An 11,029-nucleotide genomic window follows, 5' to 3' on the forward strand; every position below is an offset into this window, starting at 1 on the left:
CAGGATCATCCATGTCAGAGACGGCTACAAGAGAGTCTCCATAAGACATGTACCTGTCAGGCTTTTGAGTAGCCCTCCCACTACGTCGAAGTACTACTTGACGAGATTCTGATGAGTTAGGTTGTGTTTCACTTGGGGTAAGAATAGTTTTTACAGATGAGGTAGAAGCTTCCTCACCCAACTTTTCTTCAAGCACAATTTTGCTTCTAGGTTTTGCATCCTTCATAAAGTCCTCCTCAAGGAAACGAGCATTCATGCTAACGAAAGTCTTATCGTCCTCGGGACTATAGAAGATGAAACCCTTGGTTTCCTTTGGATATCCCACAAACAAGCACAATTCTGATCTACTAGCCAACTTGCTAGTCTTTTGCCTTAGCACGTGTGCAGGGCAACCCCAAATTCTGATGCGGCCAAGATTCACTTTACGGCCAGTCCATCGTTCATAAGGAGTACCAGGAACCGTCTTGGACGGAACTTGGTTCAGAATATAAGCGGCTGTTTCGAGGGCATATCCCCAAAAGGAAAGAGGGAGTGATGAGTAACCCATCATTGATCTAACCATCTCCATAAGAGTTCGGTTTCTTCTCTCTGACACTCCGTTTTGTTGAGGTGTGCCAGGTGCGGTAAGCTGAGAAGCGATACCTTCTTCTTTAAGAAAGTCATCTAACTCTCTAGACATATACTCACCACCTCGATCAGATCGAATGGTTTTGATCACTTTGCCAGTTTGCTTTTTCACTAAAGCCCTAAAGACCTTAAATACGTTAAAGGTCTCGGATTTGTGTTTGAGCAAATAGACAAAACCATATCGCGAGTAATAATCGGTGAAGGTAACGAAGTATTCGTATCCTCCACGTGCCTGTTGGCTGAGCGGACCACATACATCAGAATGTACTAGTTCCAGCAACTCAGTGGCTCTTCGACCCTTATCGGAGAAAGGTCGCTTAGTCATTTTTCCTTTTATGCAGGATTCACAAGTAGGCAGTGAACCTATTGCAGAGGTTTGGAGTGGACCGTCCCTCACAAGTCTTTTAATCCTATCTACACTGATATGACCAAGTCTCAAGTGCCAGAGGTATGTTGATTTTGTTAGATCGGAGGATTCAGAAAGTTTGATCCTCTTTGGCTCCCTAATTAGATCATTATCTATTTCGGTGTCTAAAAGAGAAGGTTGAGTGGGATAGATGTAGAAAAGAGCATTCTTCATACATGGATCAGTGACAAAAGAATTATCAGGAAACGAAATACGGATTCCATTTTTAATGAACTTTAAACAATAATCTTGCTCGAGAAGACGAGCAACGGATATTAAGTTCTTCCCAAAGGTAGGAACAAAATAGACATTATTTAAGTTTAAAGTGCGGTCTTCAAAAGACAGCGTCACGGATCCCATAGCCTTCGCAGACACCAGGCTCCCATCACCCCATTTGAAATAGAACTCGCCTTCCTCTAAGCTTTTGGTTTTCTTGAAACCATTCAAGGAACAACAAATATGGTTAGTAGCAGCGGAGTCAAGAATCCACGTTGATACATTATCAGCTACTATGCATGCTTCGGTAACTAGTACAATACTATGTTCCTTTGCTTTGAGATAGGCGGGACAGTTCTTTTTATCGGCCTTGTAAGGTCCCTTCTCAGTTCTAGAGGCAGAGGCTTTGTGCTCAGTAGCATGTGCCTCTCCTTGATTCCTCTTTTTCTTAGTGAGACCTACAGCAGTGTGAAGTTCCTCCATAAGCTTGGTAACAGTGTACTCTTGCTTGTTAATGGAGTAGTTCATCTTGGAGGTATCAAGAGATGTTGGGAGAGTTTCTAAGATCACATCTATGACATTCTCCCCATCAATCTCAGATCCTAGGATTTCCATTTTACTCAGATGACTAATGATCAATATCATAAAGTCTCCAATAGGAGTCCTAGCCTTCATGCGACAGTTCATAAACTGTCGGACTGCTTTTTGCCTTGCTTGACGCCTTTGCCCTCCAAATATCTCATGGAGATTGGTGAGCATGTCGGCAGCAGTCTCGATGTCACGATGTTGTTGTTGCAACACATTGTTCATTGATGCTAAGATATAGCACCTCATAATCTCTTCGGAGTAGAGCCAGGCCGCCAAGGCGTCTTTGTCCTCTTGAGTTGAATCATTATTCGTCAGATGAGGACACGGGGTGGTGAGTACCCATTTGTGCTTGGTAAGGATTATGTCGAGGTTATGTTTCGAATCTACGTAGTTTTTGTTTTCGAGTTTGTTCGAGGAAAGGATGATCGAGAGAGAGTTGAGAGACATGTTGCTTATTTAAGTTGAAACAAGTTTATGATTAGTCTTTGGTTTAGGATTTAAGTTTTATATAGACTTTTATAAAATCCAAAGGTGTTATAAACCAAACGATAATTTACTCCCTCAAGAGAAGGCCGCAAAAAATCTCCATTTATAAGTAAATGACACATCATTAATGCTAAGCCAAGATGTCAGTACATCAATTTTGACTAGCCACCTTTTAAATTGGTTTGATCACTCACATCCTTTCGCAGAGCCTTAAGGGAGGATTACTAGGGATTGAGCCTAAGTGTGCAACCAACCACTTAGTCCAAAAGGTCAACTTTGAAAAACAATCCCCCAAGGGGAGGCCTTGCCATCATCGTCTCACTCTCGGACGTAGCTCATTGAGCAATGATCGAAGCAATAACGCCTTGGAGTACTCCCATTTAAGTGAGGGTCGCAAGAGCGGCTCTTAGTCCCACGTTAATTGTTTCTTTCATTAGTGTTGGGGATCGTGGGTTACAAACAACAAGTATAACCCTCCCACTTAGTTTTTGGAGTTGGTTCATCGACTCTTATAAGTTCGGAAACAGATTTCCTAGTTAAAGAGCGACAGAGCGGACAACTAGAAGAGAATCCTAGATCGACATGTTCAGAGCAGTATTAGTGCATAAAGGCACAAGGTACATACTCGATCTTTTCCTATTTTCTATTTCGGGAAAGTGCGTGAGGGAAGTGTGAACTTCAACTCACTCGAACACTTGAAAGTTTGAGATTACACATCTTTTCATTTTTCGGCTTGTCTACAAAGAGACCTCCCACACAAATTTTCAAGAGCATATAGATTTTGAACATATGTGATATAGATATAGTTTTGAAAACATTTTGAAAACTTATTTGATTTGGATGACAAAATATTTTCAAGTTTGAAAGTGAAAACGGTTTTTCAAAATTCAAACTAGTTTTGTAAAAACTCAATTTCAATTCAACTTTCAAAAATCAAAAAATTTTAATCTTACACATCATGTTTATAATCTTATGAAAAACATTTTTGCTCAAGAAAATTTTCTCATTAGAGTTCTATAACTCATGGTAGTGGGGCTGAAAATCCGGAATTCTAAAAAACTGGAGTTTCGGAACAGCCGCGCACCTCGGAGTAAAATTGCCATAACTTGCGGCTCCGATGTTCTTTTGACCTGAAACCGGTGGAATTGGACAGAGGACAGACAGAGCTTTAATTTTATTCAAGAATCATCAAATTTAGATTTCTGAGCAGAGAGTTATGCCACTTTTAATGCGGAATGCGGGTTTACTCCAGCTCGAAGAAAAAGAAATAATTAAAGCTTGGTCCTTTTTAGGTGCGAAAAAGAATCGAGTGTAACGGAACATGAAGGTTGTTTAAGCTTTTATTTGTGTTTTATTAGCAAGGTAATAACAAGGCATAAAAGAAATAACAACATGCATAAAACGATTCAAGTAAATAAAAGAAACTAGCAAGACAATATAACTAGTCACAAAATTTTACTCGAAATTTCTCAAACCTTTAAAACACGTTTTTCAATATAAAAAATTAAAAACTTTTAGAACTGATTCTAATGTGTTTTAAAAACATCCCAAACTCATAGGAAATCAACATTATTTTTAATTTAAAGGCATGAGCAATAAATGAAAAAAAAACTAAGATAACAATTCTAACTTATCACAAAATTAGTAAACTTTCGAAAACGATTTTCAAGCTCATATTTTTAAATACATGTACATGCTAATCTTTGACCTGGCTCTAATACCATTTTTTGGAATCGATCTAGGGTTTAAGAAAATAATTAACGCTTCGGTAAGCGGCGGAATTTTAAAAATTTTCTTTTACAAGTAAAAACGGTTTTTTATTAACCTAGACAAAAGAGCAAGTACACGTAATTAAAAACTATTATGAGCTAAGAAGTTTACTAACCTTTCTTGAAGCTTAATCCCTGAGAAGCTGTTAGAAAGTTGCAACGCTCGTCTCCCCTCGCAGCACGTCTCTCTTTCTTTCCTCGGCACCTCGAGCAACCACGATAGTTTCTATCACCAAATCACTCGAAATAAAAGGAATCAGTGAGTGGGCACTTTTAAACACTACGACTTAAGAACGAGTCTTGAAGTCGCAGAGCTAAACACTAGGTCAAATGAGGACCTAGGTGCCAAAACAATAAAACAAAATTGAAGAGAGAGGGAGAGAGAGGATCGGCCAAGTCTAGATAGAGAAGCTCTCAATCTCTAAAACTTTGGGATGAATAGAATGAGAGGAATGAGGGTCCTATTTATAGGAGAAGGGTTGGCCTTGGAAAGAAGTAGTTTCCTCTTATTTTCCAAGCCTTTTTGAGCAATCTTTTATTGCCCAAATCTCCTAAATGGGCGCCTACATCAAACACATCCCCTAAGGGATTAGTTTCCTCTTTTATTCCATGCCTTGCCTTTGACTCTCTCTTGGCCGAAATTCTACTTTCCTCATAGAGGAAATTTGTTTCCTCTTTTTCTTTTGGCAAGTATCTACATACATTTATGCACAAAATAATCTCCCTTTCTCTTTGGGTAGTGGGCGCCTATCACCTTCTAGAATGGGCTTCTAGAAGCTTTTCCATTTGTTCATGACAACATGAAAAAGGCCCATTAAGAATTTTCAATAAAATTCTTATGAAATGAAATTAATCCACAAGGCCCAATTAATCATATTATGGCCGAGTGTTACTTGTCATCAAATGACCATGTCAAAAAATTTATTGACATCCATTTCATCCTATGTCTCAAAAGACAAAATTACCCTTTTGACAATTTTCGTTCTTGTTTTGACTTAGCTTCCAGTTTAACTATTCCTAATCGATGTGATTCGTGACAGTGACCTCATGGACCCAAATGAACAAAGCTTGAGCTAAACACTTGGACTCAAAAGTTCACAAACCTTTTCCAAGTTTAGCTTAATGTCAACTGACTCCACTAAAGAGTTGACACTGAAAATCTCTCGGTTCAAATGAATTTATTTTCTACTCAAGAATTCAACCTAATTATGATGAGCGGATCCACTGAATATTATCTGTGTTTACCCTTCATGAATGTCATCAGCTAGTCGGGATTTACTAAATTACCATTTTACCCTTCTAGCTGTTATTTCCTCAACTCCTTTGTCGCTTGTGAATAAGTTAGAAACAATGTATTGACGAGGAGCTAACTAGTCACATTGTTTCATCCAAAAGATTCAGGACTCAATTTGGACACTGGCCAGTTCATTTATTCACACTCCAGGAACAAAGCATGAGGTGACATACATTGCATTTCAGCAATCTTGTACATGAATTCCATATCTATGAGAACTTCACAAAGTTACTCATGACATTCTCACAACTTAGTATTTCACCAATAGGCCCTGTTCGGAATCACATAGTGAGTCCGAACTCTGACTTTCTCAAATGAGAATACTAAGCTGTGAAATGGCATGTCTCATTTCAGGATTAAGGTAAGCATGATGCAATTCATACATAGTGCCTTCGAGACATAAGAGGTTAAATGGTTTGTTCTTATATTGTCTCTAGAAGTGCACTGGTCAATTCAGTACCTTCGGAAGATACCTAGAAGAACTATAGAGTCCCCAACTCTCAATGCCTCATAACCAGACATCATAGATTCTTCTAACAATCGTACTGAGGTCAATAGTCCTTTGACCCTAAGATTGCGAATATATCGTTTGAAGCAAACTACGAAGAGTTTGTTCATGCAAATCTACATTTGTCTCTTCGTAAGTTGTTAAGTTTGTTTATGGACTAAAAGACTAAGGTTTTATCATAAAGCTTCAAACAAAGAAAGAATGAATGAACGTTTCAACTTTATTATTAAATGAATAGGCAATTACAAGCAAGAGTCTTCATGAGACTTTATTACATCAAATGTACAAAATAAAGACTACAACTCTTCTTGTGGGCACCATTGACAACAGAAACCACTTCTGCAAGAGCTCCGGGTCGAGAAGACACAAAGCCCCAATCATTTGGTGCGATAATTTGGGTGCAGTCTTCCTCTCTACAAATCCAATTCAAACCGCGCCCATAAAGCACATGGAATTGGATCTATATTTTGTTCGTGAAAAGGTTCTCGAGAAGACTCTTCAAGTCAGATATTTTCCAAGTCAAGATCAAAATCTCAGGAACAAACTCAGAGTGATGCCATGGGGATAGCTCAAAGCAAGGGGGAGTGTCAAGATATATACAAACAACGTGTAGAGCAATGTTAAACGACATTCACATTGCTTCAAGCTGTCATGGTGAGGTGGCTGAGTATATCACAAAGGAATATACAATTACTACCGTTGTGTACCAGACAAGGTCACTTACAGCTCATTATCTACTCATAGTTGTAATTTATATTCTTTGTAAATATCTGATTGGCTAACCCTAGAGCATTTTCCTCATTCGATAAGAGGGAACAATTGTTCCAGTAATAAAGATAAGCTGCTACATTTACCTATTTTATCTTTGTGTCATTTTCTGTAGCTACTTAGTGGGAAAGGTCAAGGTATCAAAGAGGTATCAAAGTCTCATATTTCAGGTGCCACAAGAATAAAGGCTGGAGGGTGTAATTCCAAGGGAGCATCGCGAGTTGACGTTCGACAAACTATTCGAAGAGGGTGGTCGCAGATGAAAGTACTGTAGCTCACCTCTTCTTCCGCTGCGATTCGGCGAGACGTTTATGGAGGATTGAAGGCCTTTGGGGAGAGACTGGGACTGGACAGTTGCGATGGAGAGTGGACGATCATGGAAACGATTGGGAAATTCATCAAAAGCATATGGTTAATGAATTTTACCACCTCAAGGCCTCCGAGACGATAGTGACATAGAAAGAAGATGGAGTCATTCAGTGGATGTGGCGTAATGAAAGAACTTGTAAAAAAAGGATTATTTTTTTTAATTATCTAAATTATTTTCTTTTAGTTTTGTAAAAAGGGATTATTCCTATTCTATGACTTCTACAATGTTTTGGACCAAAATCAAATACGTCTAAATTAATCCTAAAATATGACTGCGTGAACTGAGCAATTACATTTATATCCTTCCTATTTAGTTTCTTTTTATTAGATAATTATTAAGAAAATTAAAACTTTTATTTTATTATATTACCTATAACAACTATTTTTATTTGGAATTAAAATTTGAAACCGTCCAAAATCATTTCTTTTCTTCTTCTTCGTCCAAATCCAAATCCAAAATCTCTCTCTCTCTCTCTCTCTCTCTCTCTCTCTCTCTCTCTCTCTCTCTCTCTCTCTCTCTCTCCAGTTTGTCGGCCAAAAAAACCAGACCTCACTTCATCTTCTTCATCTCCGTCTCTTCGTCTCTCCATTTCGCTGTCTCTATCTCCATGTTGCTCTCTCTCACCGCGCCTCTCACCCAGACCGAAACCCACCACACCTCTCTCTCTCTCTCTCTCTCTCTCTCTCTCTCTCTCTCTCTCTCTCTCTCTCTCTCTCCAGTTCTTCTCCAGTTCTTCGGCAAAAACCACCCAAAATGACGAACAACCAGATCCCTAACGACGAACACCCAGACCAAAACCCTAAAACGAGACCGATTTCGACCGAAACTCAAACCCAAATACCGGACCCAAACTCAAACCCTAAGAAGAAATCCCCTGCCAAGAAACCCAAACCCTCACGTGAGAAATCGCCCCCGGTGGTGCGTATAAGTCTTCGGATGTCCCATCCCAGTGCCGATGGGTCAAATCTGAGCATTGCGAAGAAGAATCCGAGCGATGAGAAGAAGAATCTGAGCGTTGCAAAGAAGAAGAGGAAGACGACCATCTCAAAGTCGCCGAAGTCTCCGGCCAAGCGACCAAAGTGGTATCCGAAGCCGAAGATGATTCCTTTGATGATTTCGTCATAAATAAACCATTGGCTAAGCCCAGAACCACAAAGTCATCCGGTAAAAAACAAAAGGTTAGTGATTACTTTTGAAGTTGATTGTAATGTTGACTATAGTTTTATGTTGTTGAAGAATAACCATGATTTTGTTGTTGAAAAATCTGTTGATGTTGATTATATAAATTTGCTTCTTTTTGAGATGTTAATTATGTGAGATGTTACTAAAAATGAATCTCTAACTCTTGGTGCCCAAATGTGTGTTTATACAAAGCTGTTGTTTCCCAATTTTGATAACATGTGTTTGGTGTTGCTGGGATCATTGACAGTAACTGATTTATTGACATTGATGTAAATAAACTATCTGGTTTATTGACATTGATGTCAATAAACTGTCTGATTTATTGACATTGATGTCAATAAACAAGAAGGTTTAACATTGTTACTTCAACGTTATCATGTTCTAAGTTATTTTTTTTGTCATTTAGGGATGGAGCAGAGTATTGGACAATGACCAAATTGCCGGGGTTACGTTCAACTTTTTGGGCGGCATTCAGAAGTTCAATGAGGTCATCAAGAAATCAATGTTTGAGGAAGAAGACCATATATTCAAGCAGTCTTGTTTTGGGCATTTTCTTGACGTCCCCGAGATAGCCAATTCTTCAGCGATAGTCAACCATATTATATCGCGGGCTGGACAATACAAGGACTCATCTTCTGACGCTTTGTTTTTTGAAATTGGCGGTGAACCTCGGTCATTCAGTAAGGAGAATTTTGCGGAGATCACCGGCTTGTGGTTTGTTGGCGACTACACTAAATATTCTTATTCGGAAGTTGTTAAGGATGGTCGCGCGGGCAAACGACGTGGAGATAATTCTCACAAGAACTCTTTGTGGTGAATGCAAAGTGTTTACTTATCGCATATGTTATCGGACCGGCGCGATCCGGCAACGCTATCGGCCCCGTTGGCCGACCGGACGACCTCACCCGGCCAATGGTTGGTCCAGCCTTCCCCCAACCATTGGCCGGCCCAAGCCTCTCATCCGGCCATTGGCCGACCGAGTTTCACTCGGCCAATGGCCGACCCAACTTCTCACCCGGCCAATGGCTGGCCCAGCCTTCACCCGACCATTGGTCGGCCCAAGCCTCTCACCAGGCCATTGGCCGACCGAGTTTCACTCGGCCAATGGCCGGCCCAACTTCTCACCTGGACAATGGCCGGCCCAGCCTTCACCCGGCGATTGGTCAGCCCAAGCCTCTTACCCGGCCATCGGCCGACCGAATTTCACTCGGCCAATGGCCGGCCCAAGTCTTCACCTGGCCATTGGTCAGCCCAGTCCCTTCAACCAGCCATTGGCCGACCTAGTTCACTCGACCAATGGCCGTCCCAGCTTCTTATCCGGCCAATGGCCGGTCCAGCGCCCTCACCCGGCCATTGGTCGACCGAGCCTCTCTCGGCCAATGGCCGGCCCAACTTCACTTGGCCAAGGGGTTCCTCAAACAACCCTTGGTCGCCTATAAATACGAGGCTCGATCCCTCGAGTCAGGTAATCCGAAATTGAGTACTTAAATGCTGCTGAACTCGTACTTCACTCATTTCTCTCAAGCTTTGGCCCTCTAAAAACTAAACCTTCTATATTCCACCTCAATCCTACTAATGTTGAGCGTCGGAGAGGTAAATAGAGGAACCCCCTCTGTTTCCCCTTTGTAGTTCATCGTTTCCTTCTCTCGCAGGATCGACGACGGACGAGGCAAACACCATAGACAGCTAAGGGACGACTTGGGATACCAAGTCCGACACGCTCGAGCCGAAGCGAGACCACTCGGTCTGGCCTTGGGTCCGACCGCTTTGGGCTCCTAAATAGTTGTCCGAAAACGAGCGACAACAACATATATGGTCAAATGCTTCTTCAAGGCGTGTTTGGTAGCGTATAGAGCTTATAGCTCGACTCTGATAGGCGAGTTCAAATCCATCACTTCATTTTCCCCAATGTGCTCACGGCCAGTCCTGGACGGTTTGATAGGGGGTTGTGGAGGTCGTTGTGTCGAGGGAGTGGGTTGAGAGGGTCCTTGTGTAAAGGAATGGGGTTGTGGAGGTGGTTTATGTCTCGGTGGAGTTGGCTATGATGCCAACACACGTGGCTGTTCAAATTTGTATTCTTCCAATCCAAAAGTGGACGGAGATGCAAACTCTTCAAATCTAGACTCCTCCTTCATTGGACTTGATTCTAGGCGAGACGAGGACGGCTGATTTGCTGCCTCATCGGGCATTAGCTTAACTATCTCAATAACAAGATGAAAATTATACATGGAATAGTCTCGGCTCCTCAAATACAAGTAACTTTTGACGTGGCTATCGTTTGTAATATTTATGCTGAAAATGGTGTCTCATATTTGACCACAATGGAATGAGTGGACGGTAAGAGCCCGATCTCAGCGTACAAGGCGTCCATGAGATGGTGGTATTCAAAACCATCCGAAAGCACAAGTACAAACGATGCACCCTCCTTGTATACACATGGTTTAACCCATGTACCACTATGCTTGACATACACTAAAATATCACCCATTACTGCATAAAAAGAGTGTAATCGGGATGTTAATTTCCTATTTTAAACATTTAAAGTTCCTTTATAAAGATTTAAAATCATAATAAAAAAAATTCAAAAACTGTGAAGATTTATTGACATTGATGTGAATAAAAATGCATTTTTATTGACATTTATATATGTGAATAAAAATGCATTTTTATTGACATTGATGTCAATAAATCTTCAAAGGATTTTCCCATAATCGTTGAAGATTTATTGACATTAATGTCAATAAATCTTCAACGAATTCCTAGAAAATTTCAAAATCGAGGGTATAATAAAATCTTCAAAATCTTCAAAATCGAG

This window comes from Urtica dioica, chromosome 5 (genome assembly GCF_054948205.1).
Source record: "Urtica dioica subsp. dioica isolate 48M chromosome 5, U.dioica_male_clone48M_v1_H2, whole genome shotgun sequence".
Classification (NCBI taxonomy): Eukaryota; Viridiplantae; Streptophyta; class Magnoliopsida; order Rosales; family Urticaceae; genus Urtica; species Urtica dioica.